The following is an 11,477-nucleotide window of genomic DNA, read 5'->3' as shown; positions in this document are numbered from 1 at the left end:
TTACTGTGGCTAGATTTGTGACCCAAGATGTGATCTATCCTGGAGAATGTTCCGTGCGCACTGGAGAATAAAGTATAAAATGCTGTTTTTGGATGGAATGTCCTATAAATATCAATTAAATCTATCTGGTCTATTGTGTCATTTAAACTTCTGTTTCCTTATTTATTTTCACTTTGGATGATCTGTCCATTGATGTAAGTGAGGTGTTAAAGTCCCCCAATGTTATTGTGTTACTGTCAATTTCCTCTTTTATAGCTGTTAGCAGTTGCCTTATGTATTGAGGTGCTCCTATGTTGGGTGCATATATATTTATAATTGTTATATCTTCTTGGATTGATCCCTTGATCATTATGTCGTGTCCTTTCTTGTCTCTTGTAACATTCTTTATTTTAAGGTCTATTTTATCTGATATGAGTATTGCTACTCCAGCTTTCTTTTGATTTCCATTTGCATGGAATATCTTTTTCCATCCCCTCACTTTCAGTCTGTATGTGTCCCTAGGTCTGAAGTGGGTCTCTTGTAGACAGCATATATATGGCTCTTGTTTTTGTATCCATTCAGCCAGTCTGTGCCTTTTGGTTGGAGCATTTAATCCATTTACTTTCAGGTAGTTATCCATATGTATGTTCCTATTACCATTTTCTTAATTGTTTTGGGTTTTTTATGGTAGGTCTTTTCCTTCTCTTGTGTTTCCTGCCTAGAGAAGTTCCTTTAGCATTTGTTGTAAAGCTGGTTTGGTGGTGCCGAATTCTCTTAGCTTTTGCTTGTCTGTAAAGGTTTTAATTTCTCTGTCGAATCTGAATGAGATCCTTGCTAGGTAGAGTAATCTTGGTTGTAGGATTTTCTCTTTCATCACTTTAAACATGTCCTGCCACTCCCTTCTGGCTTGCAGAGTTTCTGCTGAAAGATCAGCTGTTAACCTTATTGGGATTCCCTTGTATGTTATTTGGTTTTTTTCCCTTGGTACTTTTAATATTTTTTCTTTGTATTTAATTTTTGGTAGTTTGATTATTATGTGTCTTGGCATGTTTCTCCTTGGGTTTATCCTGTATGGGACTCTCTGTACTTCCTGGACTTGATTGACTATTTCCTTTCCCATATTAGGGATGTTTTCAACTATAATCTCTTCAAATATTTTCTCAGTCCCTTTCTTTTTCTCTTCTTCTTCTGGGACCCCTATAATTCGTTGTTGGTGCATTTAATGTTGTCCCAGAAGTCTCTGAGACTGTCCTCAATTCCTTTTATTCTTTTTTGTTTATTCTGCTCTGCAGCAGTTATTTCCACTATTCTATCTTCCAGTTCACTTATCTATTCTTCTGCCTCAGTTATTCTGCTATTGACTCATTCTAGAGTATTTTTAATTTCATTTATTGTGTTGTTCATCATTGTTTGTTTCATCTTTAGTTCTTCTAGGTTCTTGTTAAACGTTTCTTGAATTTTCTGCATTCTATTTCTGAGATTTTACATCGTCTTTACTATCATTACTCTGAATTGTTTTTCAGGTAGACTGCCTATTTCCTCTTCATTTGTTTGGTGTGGTGGGTTTTTACCTTGTGCCTTCATCTGCTGCATATTTCTTTGTCTTCTCATTTTGTTTAGCTTAATGTTTTTGGAGTCTCCTTTTCGCAGGCTGCAGGTTCGTAGTTCCTGTTATTTTTGGTGTCTGCCCCCAGTGCATGAGGTTCGTTCAGTGGCTTGTGTAGGCTTCGTGGTGCAGGAGATTGATGCCTGGTGTTCTAGTGGTTCGGCCTATATCTTGTCTTTCTGGCAGGTAGGACTGTGTCCACTGTTGTGTTTTGGTGTGTTTGTGAATTTAGGATGACTTTAGGCAGCCTCTCAGCTAATGGGTGGCATTGTGTTCCTGTCTTACCAGTTGTTTGGCATGCGGTGTCTAGCACTGTAGCTTGCTGGCCGTTGTGTGGAGCTTGGTCTTAGTGTTGAGACTGAGATATCTGGGAGAGCTTATACTGATTAATATTACGTGGGGCCAGGAGGTCTCTGGTGGTCCAATGTCCTGGACTCGCCTCTACCACTTCAGAGGCTCAGGTCCGACACCCGACCAGAGCATCAAGACCCAGCCAGCCACATGGCTCGGAAGAAAAGGAAGAAAAACAAACAAACAAACAAATGAACAGATAGAACCCCAAAACAAATGGTAAAAGCAAAACTAAACTGACAGTGTCACACAAAGAAACATACACTTACACAGTCATAAAAAGAAACAAAAAACAAACAAAACAAAACAAATAAAACCAAACTGACAGAATCCTAGGACAAATGGTAAAAGCAAACCTAAACAGACAAAATCATACAAGGAAACATACACATGCACACTCACAAAAAGAGAAAAAAGTAAAAAAAAAAGGAAGAGAGCAACCAAACCAATAAACAAATCCACCAGTGATAATAAGCACTAAAAACTAAACTAAGATGAACATAAAACCAAAAACAAATCAGATGCAGAAAGCAAACCCCAAGTCTACAGTTACTCCCAATGTCCACTGCCTCAATTTTGGGAACATTCATTGTCTATTCAGATATTCCACAGATGAAGAGTTTATCAAGTTGATTGTGGGGATTTCATCCACTGCTCCTGAGGCTGCACGGAGAAATTTCCCTTTCTCTTCTTTGTTTGCACAGCTCCTGGGATTCAGCTTTGACCCCACCTCAGCATATAGGCCACCTTCAGGCGTCTGTTTCCCACCCAGACAGGAGGGGGTTAACGCAGCAGCTGATTAGGGCTCTCTTGCTCACTCAGGCTGGGGAGAGGGAGGAGTACGGCAGTCATAATTGGAATACAGGGCGAGCCTGTGGCAGCAGAGGCCAGCATGACATTGTAACAGCCTGAGGCGTGCCGTGTGTTCTCCCGGGGAATTTGTCCCTGGATCACGGGACCCTGGCAGTGGTGTGCTGCACAGGCTCCCGGGGGGCTGTGGGTCATGACCTGCGCTTGCACACAGGATTCTTGGTGGCAGCGGCAGCAGCGTTAGCGGTCCATGCCCATCCCTGCGGTCAGAGATGAGAGCTGTGACTCGTGCCCATCTGTGGAGCTCACTTAGGCGGTGCTTTGCTGTCTGTGGGCACACGGATCAGGAATCCCGTCTCCTCATGCACCCCAAAACAATGGTCTCTTGCCTCTCCAGCAGGCCCAGACTTTTTCCTGGGCTCCCTCCCAGCTAGCTGTGGTGCGCTAGCCCCCTTCAAGCTGTCTTCATGCAGCCAGCCTCAGTCCTCTCCCTGGGGTCTGACCTCCAAAGCCCGAGCCTCAGCTCCCACCCCCCACCTGCCCTGGTGGGTGAGCAGACAAGCCTCTCAGGCTGGTGAGTGCTGGTCGGCACCAATTCTCTGTGTGGGAATCTCTCCTCTTTGCCCTCTGCACCCGTGTTGCTGCGCTCTCCTCCATGGCTCCGAAGCTTCCCTCCCGTCTCCCCTGTCCCCACTTGTGGAGGGGCTTCCTAGTGTGTGGAAACTTTTCCTCCTTCACAGGTCCCTCCCAGAGGTGCGGGTCCCATCCCTATTCATTTGTCTCTGTTTTTTCTTTTCCTTTTGCCCTACCCAGGTACGTGGGGAGTTTCTTGCGTTTTGGGAAGTCTGAGGTCTTCTGCCAGCATTCAGTAGGTGTTCAGTAGGAGTTTTTCCACATGTAGAGGTATTTTTGATGTATTTGTGGGGAGGAAGGTGAACTCCACATCTTACTCCTCTGCCATCTTGAAGGTCTCCTCTCTTCTTTTTTCTTTCTGATGCTCTGATGGGGTGAGTTCTTCTGATTGGGTGCCTTGTCTTCGACTTGACTGGTCTTTCCTTCTGTTTCATCTAGCCTGCTGTTTAACCACTCTAGTGTATTTTTCAGTTCAGTTATTGTATTCTTCAACTCTGTGACTTCTTCTTGGTACTTTCTTATATTTTCTAATATTTTTTGAAGTCCTTACTGTGTTCATCCATTCTTCTCCTGAGTTTGGTGAGCATCTTTATAACCATCCTTTGAATGCTTTATCAGATAAATTATTTATCTCTGTTTCATTAAAGTTTTTTTCTGAGGTTTTATTTTGTTGTTTGGTATGGAACATATTCCTGTTTCTTCATTGTACTTAACTCTCTCTGTTGGTTTCTATGCATTTGATGAAATAACCACCTCTCCCATTCTAGAAATAGTGGCTTCATGTAAGAGATGAACTTTGTCATTCAACCCTGCCCTAGGTGTTGGTTGTCTCTCAAACCTTTGTGATTATCCAAGGAGCCTATTATATTTTAAATAGTTCTCAGTAGTCAAGGGTGTGCCAACACTTGTCAGTGTCCCAGAGGGGAGGATCTCAGTCAGCATGTAGGTTCAGGCTGATTGGAAGCCAGACCCTCAGACAGCAGCTTTTAAAATATGCAAATATACACAGTCCTGTGGGACCACAAGTGTATGCCCCACTGGTCACCAGAACCAGGTAATCTGGAGGTCTCCCCTGGTGGCAGTCATAAAAATTAGCGCTCTAGACAAGTGTATAAGCTCTTTTCTGAGATACTGGTGAGACATAGCGAGGCAGAGGGAGACCACAAAGATGACATCCTTTGGGCTGTGTTCTCTGAGAGTAGTTGCATAGGCCCTTAGGTGTGTGCCAGACCTGAAGCTTGTCCATCTGGCCAAAGCTCCAGGACAAGAAAATAGGCCTCTTTCACAAAAAGCCTGGGGATGTCTTTCAGTCTGTTGTCTGTGTAGTACCTTAGGGGTAGTAGCCTATCAAGAGTTGTGTCTCTGATTGGTACATACAAGTCCCCTGCCACAAGAAGCAAGCAGTCAAGGGGTGTCACCTGGACAGTATCCTCAAAAACTGGGGTACTAGACATAAAAACCAAGGGACCAGATATGTGTAAGAGTTACCCTCTAGGAGATACTAGCACTCTGGTGCATGGCAGAGAGAGAGTGCAAAGATAGCAGTTGCCCTCTGAGGTCTGTGGCAGGGATTACAGTCAGCCCTTACATGTGTGTTTAACTAGAAGCCAGGGCTTCCCTGGTGGCGCAGTGGTTGAGAATCTGCCTGCCAATGCAGGGGACACGGGTTCGAACCCGGGTCTGGGAAGATCCCACATGCCGCGGAGCAACTGGGCCCGTGAGCCACAATTATTGAGCCTGCGCGTCTGGAGCCTGTGCTCCGCAACAAGAGAGGCCGCAATAGTGAGAGGCCCACGAACCACGATGAAGAGTGGCCCCCACTTGCCACAACTAGGGAAAGCCCTCGCACAGAAACGAAGACCCAACACAGCCATAAAAATAAATAAAAATAAATAAATTTTAACTAGAAGCCTGCTTCTAGGCTGCATGTATGATGATTAGCTAATAGGCCTCTTTCACCGAGAGACTGAACTTCTTTGTCTGTTGCCTCTTCCTGTGCTCTGGGGGTGGTATCTGTTTAAGAACTATTTTTCCATTGATTACAGTCTTGTGCGACTTGCAAGCAGAAGCCCCACTGGCCACCAGAGCCGGGCCATGTAGAGGTGTCCTGTGTAGAAGCTGCAAAAATTGGGGTATATGACAAAGGTATATGTTCCTTTCTGGGAGGTACTGGTGATTTGGAGTAAAACAGAGGGACTATGCAAAGATTCCATCCACTGGCCTGTATTCCCTGCAAGCACTTCCTTAGGCCACTAGATATGTGTCAAGGCAGAAGCCTGCACCTCAGGCTAAAGCTCCTGGACTAGCAAATAGACTCCTTTCACACACTGGGGGTGTGTTTCTGTCTGCTGTCTGGACAATGCACCAGGGTGGTAGCCTTCCTAGAACTGTCTCTCTGATTGTTACAGTCCCTTCAGGCCCAGGAACACAAACTCCCCTGGCCTCCAGAGTCAGCAATCAAGGGGCATCCCCTGGGCAGTAGCTGTACAAATCAGACTTGCAGACATGTGTAAAAACTCCCTTCTGGGAGATACTGGTACTCTGGAGCACTGTAGAGGGACAGCGTGAAGATGGTGCCCACTGACTGTAGTGAGGCAGAGGGGGGAGAATAAAGATGGTACCCACTGGAAAAAGAAAAAAAGAGAGATTGTGTCCCCTAGGGGGCTAGAGCAAGGCAGAGGGAGAGTACAAAGATGGCATCACCAGTCTCTGTCCCCAGGAAAGGTTTCAACAGTCTCCTACACGTGTGAGTTAAATTAGATGCCTGCCCGTCAGGCTAATGCTTTAACATAAGTAGAGTGAGCCTCTTGCACTTTGTTACTGTCTGTCTCTGTGCTGGGCCCTGGGGAGGATGAGTCCTAGCGCTCGAGCCTTTTAAAAGCCATTTCTGAGTCTTGTGGGTTCAGTGAATGCAAGCCTCATTGGTTTTCAAAGCTAGATATTTTGGGGGCTCATCTCTCAAGTGCAGGTCTTAAAAGCTGGGGTGCTGGATGTGGGGTTCCAACCCTGTGCTCCTCAGTGAGAAGCTCTGGGTTTGAATTCCCTCCTGATTCTGGATTGCATGCTGGGGGTGGGGTTTATGGTGAGATTGTGTCCCAGCCTCTCCTACCCATTTCAATGTGTTTTTCTTCTCATTTTCCTGATGTGTAGTCATTGTTCAACTAGGCTTTAGGGCTTTTTTTTTTTTAAAGAGGAAATTGTTCCATATGTAGCTGTAGACTGTATGTCCATGGAAGGAGGTGAGTTCATGATCTTCTTATATTGCTGTGTTGAACCGTAACCCATCCTCTTTATAAAAACATTTTTTAAAAAATATTGAAACAGTTTCAAACTTACAAAAAATGTTGCAGTGGCCAATTTTTATATGAATTTCTTTCTGGACTTAGAAGTTCCAAGATCATTCAGATATGGTAAATTTGAAACCCTATCAGTAGGAACACAAATCATGATTATAAATTCTCTTGTGAGACCTTTCTCTCCGCCCTTTTCAGAGCTTATTCCATGATAGAAAATCGTCCTTGTCATCTTGCTGTGCCGGGGATTGACTTTTCGCTGAGGGTACAGAACTTCCCAGATCTTTTTATGGGGGAAGGGCATGAGGAGGGGCTCATAGTTTCTAATTTCTGCTTGCACCAAGGGCCCAAATTCTTATCTCCAGCTACCATATGAGTTTAAAGCTACCTTCCTCATCCAACCCCCTTCCCACTCAAGGTAGGATCATACTGTGTGCTCAGAGTTCCAGTGTTCAGTTCTTTCTTTATTTCTGGCACCTAAGTATTTCGCTGTCTTTTTTTGTAAACTCAAATATGTATTAAAATACTTTTTTTCACTCTACGTAGCATTACTAGGTGTTTGTAATGGAAGAGCTTTCATGTTATCTAGTCTGCCTGTATTAGTTAGGAATTGATTGTGTTCAGCTTAAGTTACAGAAACCTGGGTACAGTGACTTACCAAAATAGGGATTCATTTTTTCACCTGCTAAGAAGTTCAGAGGTTGGCAGCTTTCTATGTTTCTGTTTTGCTATTTGTAGCATGTAGCTTTCATCCCCATATCTCAGGATGGTTCCTATACTTCTAGGCATCACATATGTCTTAAAGGCAGAAAAAAGATGAAAGGTGAAATCAAAAGGTACTTGCAACTGAGTCTGCTTTCTCTTTTTTTTTTTTTTAAATCAAGAAAATAGCTTTTTCATAAGCCCCACTTAGTAAACTTTTATTTGCATCTCTTTGACCAGACGTGGGTCATTTGATTCCTTCTAAAAGCAATAGAGTTTGGTAAATGCAGTGTGCGCTGTTGAAAAATACCCATTTTTTTTTTAACAAGGCACATTGTCATGCTGAACAAGACGGGGGGTACTGTTAGCAAAGAAGAAATGGAGAAGAGTTATAGGACAAGCAACTATCAATATCTGCCATGCTTCTGTGCGGCAAGAACTGAAAGTCTCCTGTGTTCTTTCTGCTGCACTGCAACTTCCTTTCAGTTTTTAGACTGAACAGGGTAGGCAACATAACTCGCAGGGCAGAGTACAAAATGGAAGTATGGAACCCCTTGTTCAAGAAATAGGAGAAAAGTGCCAAAGGTGCAAAAGTAGAAAACTTTTTCCTTTCTTCTGTGGTCTCTCAACTTTCATAGTGTTTTTAATTTGCTACTTAATGTCATTCTAAGCAAAAAATAAATAAAAATTTAGATTATTAGCATGAATTTTACCTTGCATCTTCATATTGTAAATGCCAGTTTTAAAACACAAATATAGGGCTTCCCTGGTGGTGCAGTGGTTGAAAATCTGCCTGCCAATGCAGGGGACACGGGTTCGAGCCCTGGTCTGGGAAGATCCCACATGCCGCGGAGCAACTAGGTCCATGAGCCACAACTACTGAGCCTGCGCGTCTGGAGCCTGTGCTCCGCAACAAGAGAGGCCGCGATAGTGAGAGGCCCGTGCACCGCGATGAAGAGTGGTCCCCACTTGCCGCAACTAGAGAAAGCCCTCGCACAGAAACGAAGACCCAACACAGCCATAAATAAATAAATAAATAAATAAATAAAAATAAGCTTCCATTTAAAATAAATAAATTAATTAAAAAATAAAATGCAAATATAAGACCATTTAACATGTATGCATAATCATTGAAATTACACAATTTGTAATTCTTAGTGTGTCTGTACATTTCTATTTCATTCTTACCAAAGTAGTAGAAATGCTGCACAAATCTAAGTCAGTTTTTAAAATTTCATTTCTTGGTATATGCACATTCTACCAATATTCTGTACCTTTGGCTTAATGATGAATAAGGAAGGACTGAAAGGAAGATGAACTATAGATTGCCCTTTCCTTCTCTCATCATTTTCAGTGTCAGTGGTTGGAAGCTTCCATATAAACTTACCTTATTCTCTCATTGGTCTGCTGGAATTCTTTATTCATGAAGTGTTGTTAACACTATGTGAATGTGGCAGCAAGGACTGGCAGTGAATATGTGTATCTGAAAGTGCTGATATGGAAAGATTTCTAAGACATAATAATAAAAAAAACATGCGGAACAGTGTGTGAGTCTTTGTGTAAATAAAAAATGAATGTGTTTGTTATGTATATATAAGTACTTTGTATATGCAATAATTTTAAGAAACTTTTTTTCAGTGGTTATCTTTGGGGAAAAAGTACAGTGGAGTAAGGAGTGGGAAGGGTTGAAGGCTTTCACTTTTCATTTTGTATCTTTCTTTACCGCTTGGATTTTCAGCCTGTGTGTGTCTGTTTGCTTGTGTGTGTGTGTGTGTGTGTGTGTATACACACTTATATATAACATTTCTTTCATATTTTAATTTTTTAATTTTAGAGTAGCAGTTTTATTGATTTAATAAATATGATGCATGCTCATTAAAAATATTCAAATGGCAAAGCAATGGACAAGGAAGAAAGTAACCAGCAACCCAGAACCACCACCCAGAAATAGCCAGTGTAAACATTTGGTGAAAATCTCTTTCTATATAAATACAGATGAAGAATGAGTGAGAGCGACACAGAAGGAAAGATAAAAAAGAGAAAGGGACAGTTATAAAAGGTATTAAGTTTACTTGAATTTTACAGAAACAAAAAACTGGAATGAAAAGCTAAACTTCATTATTTCTTTTCTGCAAGAGGTATTAGATCCTAAAGGACCCCTCTTGGAGTCATTGGAATCTTTTTTTTTTTTTTTTTTTTTAATTTATTTATTTATTTTTATTTTTGGCTGTGTTGGGTCTTCGTTTCTGGGCGAGGGCTTTCTCCAGTTGCGGCAAGTGGGGGCCACTCTTCATCGCAGTGCGCGGGCCTCTCACTATCGCGGCCTCTCTTGCTGCGGAGCACAGGCTCCAGATGCGCAGGCTCAGTAATTGTGGCTCACGGGCCGAGCTGCTCCGCGGCATGTGGGATCTTCCCAGACCAGGGCTCGAACCCGTGTCCCTTGCATCGGCAGGCAGATTCTCAACCACTGCGCCACCAGGGAAGCCCTGGAATCTTTTTTGTATGAGTTTTTTTTTCCCCCCTCCTTTGACTACTGGTTTCAATCTTAGACATTGTCTATTAACTTATTATATGAAAGATGAGATAATGAGAACTCATATTTTTTTACCTTTCCTTTGTCTCCCTACAAACTTATACTGCTTTTATTATTTCTACTTTTCAGTAGAGAATTAAACAGAGAGTCAGGATTAATGTTCAGTGTCACTAGAGGATGTAGGAAAACAAGCACTCTCATATACTGTTGAAGGAAGTTATACATTGATAAAGACGTTTAGGATGATAATTATTTATCAACATATAAAATGTATAAGGTCTTTGACCCAGCAATTCTACCTGTAGGAATCTATCCAAAGACATGTTTGTACAGAGATAAGTATACAAAGATATTTTTGTAACACTGTTTTAATACTAAAAAATTGGAAACAACTTAAATATTAATCAGTAAGGAAATAGTTTTATGACTTATAGTGCATTCATAATTTGGAATACTATACACTTGTTAAAAGAATGATGGAGATAAATATATACTAAAATGGAAAAAAATGTCTCAATTTTGTTGTTAAGAGAAAAAAAGCAAGTCATATATTATACCTCCAGTGTGATTCCATTTATTATAAAAGAATATATATATTTGTACATAAGCATAAAATTTACATACCCACATTGGTACAGAATGGTACACATAGAGAAGGAGACAAAGAGGAAGAGACTGGGTGGATAAAGAGGAACTTTAACATTTAACTGTATATACTTAAAAACTGCTTTAGTGTTTTACAATAGGAATGTATATGTTGTATAAAAGACAGGGAGGAAAAAAAAGAAAAAAATAACTAGTTTCTTCTCAAAAATTTAATATGTGAGAGTAAGGTACCTAATTAATTTTGTCTAGTAATTCATATTTAAGGATTAATATGATAATTAAATCTGCATTATATTTCAAGTGAAAAAAACAAACCGGCTTCTGACACAATCCATATGGCTTGCCATAGATATTGGCCAAAAAGTCAAAACTTTCGCTCACCTCAAAATGACATAATTTCTCTCCTGTTATGCTTAGGATCTTGGAATAATTTAATTTGCCACCTTCTTTGTTCCTGAGTAAAAGTGCTAGGTTAACAGCAATGTTATTCTCTTTCAAAGTGTTTCTAGAAATATCTTGGTCTTTATGCCCAAGTTTTCACTGGAAGAACTGAATACTCATTCCACTCATTCTGCTTGATTATACTTTTGTTTTATACTTTAGTTAATGATACTACTTTGTGACTTGAGATGAAGACTAAAAGAAAGAGTGAAATAACAGGTTGACCCACATTGTTGTAATTTAGGTTAATATGACTCTTACTAGCAATAAGCTTCCTATACTGAAAGGTACATATCAGTTATTCACTGATGCTTTGAAGTATGGGAATAAGGAGACAATATCGTCAAATTCAGTGGTGTAAGTTTAAACTCTTAAGTTCCCAAGGAAAATTTCAAAAGACCCACTTACCTGTTGCTTACCAATCAGATCAACTAACAGACACCTATTATGAGCAATCCCTTTGGTAAATTCAATACAGGACACCAACCAATATAAGATTGCCCCTTCTATCAAAGGACAGACA

The sequence above is a fragment of the Balaenoptera musculus genome, chromosome 1 (assembly GCF_009873245.2).
Source record: "Balaenoptera musculus isolate JJ_BM4_2016_0621 chromosome 1, mBalMus1.pri.v3, whole genome shotgun sequence".
NCBI classification, from domain to species: domain Eukaryota; kingdom Metazoa; phylum Chordata; class Mammalia; order Artiodactyla; family Balaenopteridae; genus Balaenoptera; species Balaenoptera musculus.
The sequence above is the reverse complement of the archived record's forward strand: the minus strand, read 5'-3'. Positions refer to the sequence as shown.